This window comes from Chenopodium quinoa, unplaced genomic scaffold, assembly GCF_001683475.1.
Source record: "Chenopodium quinoa cultivar QQ74 unplaced genomic scaffold, ASM168347v1, whole genome shotgun sequence".
Classification (NCBI taxonomy): Eukaryota; Viridiplantae; Streptophyta; class Magnoliopsida; order Caryophyllales; family Amaranthaceae; genus Chenopodium; species Chenopodium quinoa.
Window position 1 is genome coordinate 2,042,336 of NW_018745448.1, and position 3,215 is coordinate 2,045,550.

Here is a 3,215-nt window from a genome sequence, read left to right on the forward strand (position 1 = left end):
AGCAATTTTTTTTTTTTTTTTTTTGGAATCGTGAATAGCAGAGAAGGATGAGGAAGGAGGTGAATGAATTTTTTTAACGTGAAAGGGAAAGGAGTGTGAGGGTTTTCGGGGTTTATATTTGGACCAAAGTTTCATAATTTTATTAGGAATAGGAATTGTGTGGTTTGGGCTTGAATAAAAATTAAGCATTGGGCTACTAACTTAAAAGAAGTTATGATTTAAATTAAAACTTAATAGTTTTAGCTTACTAATAATGAAAATCTTATTACTTTACATCAAAATAATTCATACTATAAAATTGAAATAAAAATATTTGTATAAATAATAAATAAATATATTTTAATTAGATTGAAAATATGGGGGATTACACACTGTGATCATAAACTTAAGCATGGTGGCGTCCAAAAGGAAGGAAACTAGAGCAAAAGAGTCGCCAACAAGTTTTAGGAACTTGTAAACCGTTCACAGGGTGAAGGTTACACCCCTTAACGATCCATGAGATCGTTAACTCCAATAGGTCAGGAACCATGACTGGAAGTTCGGGGATGAAGGTACAAATCCAATCTAAAAGAGAAAGAACCTGCCCTAGTAATAGGCATCTACTTTATTCTTCTCGTATTCATGTGTTCTTTCTGACTAACATGCAATCAATAGGTTTACCCTAAACCTGTTTAATCTATGTTGGTTGAATATTAATGCACAAATAAAACTATCATTGGCGACCACTTGAATTATAATCAAATTAACCCTAAACAAGATTATTAATTATCTTATTAAGCGTGATTACAAATACAAATTCCCTTCAAACATGCATAAAAGGTGTGATCAAACAATAACAATAAATATACCAAGCAACATGATAATTATCATTAAAATAATCATATTAAAGCATAATATAGCAAGACCCTAGGCATGATACTAACAAAATTAATAACAAACCCTAGCAAGTCACTAAACATCAAAGATCAAAGCTTTAACTCTAACATGATACTAACATGATATTAGAAAAAAAAAAATAGGAAGCATCATAACAATCATACTTGATATTAGAAATTACCCTAAACATGATACTAAGAAAAACATCCTAACATGATACTAGGAATCAAAATAATAACCTAAGCATGATTTCTATATCATAAGATCAATTAAAGCACTTAATTGGATGCCTTGTATCTCTTTATAATAATAAAATACACACGTTAGTAACTTCCAGGAAAATAATAAATCAAACAATTAAATTAAATAATTGAAAGAAAGATCTAGGACCAAACCCTCAAAAATATCAAACCTTTTACATCTAGGGCGAAGGCAACTTTGAAATTGGCTAGGTGTGTCTAGTGCTAATGTATGAGGAATTTTGTTTGTAAAAGGCTAGGTTAGAAAGAGAGAGAGAGAATAAGCTTTAGCTTAGAAAGAGAGAAGAGAATTAGAGAATTCTGGTTATTAAAAAACGGAGGTCCAGGGACCCTATTTATAAGAAAATAGTCCGGAATTGATAAAAAAGAATCAGAGTTCGAAAAGGAATAAAACACGCTTTTTTCGCCAGCGACAGGGTCTGTCGTTTGGCGCTACAAGACAGTTTTTGCGGATTTTGTTTTATCATATCTTTTAATTTAGAAGTCCAAAAAAGGCATATAATATGTCGTTGGAAAGCTCTTGAAGTCTACTTTCCAACCCAATTAATATCATATAAAACTATTCTTTAAATAAAAAGATATAGCTGAAATAATGGAAGGGTGTCAGTTTTGGATAGAGTTTTGTATTCCATTCATATCTTTTTCGTTATAGCACGGAATTAATATTATAATATATCATTGGAAAGATAATTTCAAGACTATCCAACCATATAAAATTTGGATAAATATTATGAGGCAAAAAAGTAATATCTGAATATATTCCATTTCTTACAAAACAATGATTCTCAAAAGGAGTAGTTTTATTCAATTTCAAACTCTTTGAAACATAATTATCAATCCTAACTCCATTAGGATTTAAGAGAACATTCTAGAGTATTATAGAAGACTATAATAAATCCTAATAGATTTAGGAATGATAATTAATAATAGGCTCTCCTCTAGATCATCGGGCCGTATGTAAGAACCAAACCGAGCCAAGTTTAGTATTTTGGCCATAACTTCCTCATTATTCATCGCAATTGGGCTTATAATATATCGTTGGAAAGGTCTTTTCAAGCACCATCCAACTACACTATTATTGGACTTATATAATGGACCAAAATAAAATATAATGCACGTTTTTCATAAATAGATTAAGAAAAGAAATATTTTCAAAAAACCGAAAGAAGAGAAATTTAAATAAAAACATCCTCATCACTAGACTGTTCACACTTTCGCTATGTTCGATAATCAAATGACATGAAAGGTATTCATCATTGGTTTTGGGGAGACGTATTTGGGTGTCTACAGTGGGGGGTCTGGTTTTAGTGGGTGGGGGTTGTGGTTTGGGTTAGGGTCGTGGGTGGGGGTCGTGGTTTCGGTGAGGGTTTTTTTGGTGGGTGGGTATTTGGTTTTGGTGGGTGGGGGTCGTGGTTTGGGTGGGATCGTGGTTTCGATGAGGGTTTTTTTGGTGGGTGGGGATCTGGTTTTGGTGGGTGGGGGTCGTGGTTTGGGTGGGGGTCGTGGTGGGTGAGTGGTTGGGGGTCGTGATGCTGGTGGTGTGGAGTGGTGCTGGTGGCTGTTGGTTGGTGGTGTAGGGTGGCGGCTGGTGGTGTGGGGTGGTGGTGATTAATTTATTATTGATAAATTGATAAGAGATGAAATAAGAATTAGTATCAATTTTTTTTGTTAATTTTTTTTTGTTGAAAATCAGAAAATGTAATATTACAACAATTAATTAATAAAAATATTAATGTTTTTACATATGTTTTGATTATGTATCAATTTAAATGAAAAAAAACCAAAAAAAAAATTAATACCCCTAATGAGCAGCGGTTTGGCGCCAAAACCGCTGCCCTTTCACTACAATTGGCAAGCGGTTCTAAACCGCTTGCCTATTTAAAGACCAATTGGCAAGCCCCCTAAGGGCATGCGGTTCAGAACTGCTTCCTATTAGGGGGTTTGAACCGCTTTCCATTACATATTTTCTACTAGTGTTGGTGTGGGAATACCAAAAAAAACGCATATCAGTGTAGGAGTGGGGCCCACCACGCTACTGTTCACCCACATTTCTCCTCATTCTATGAGGAGAATTATTTC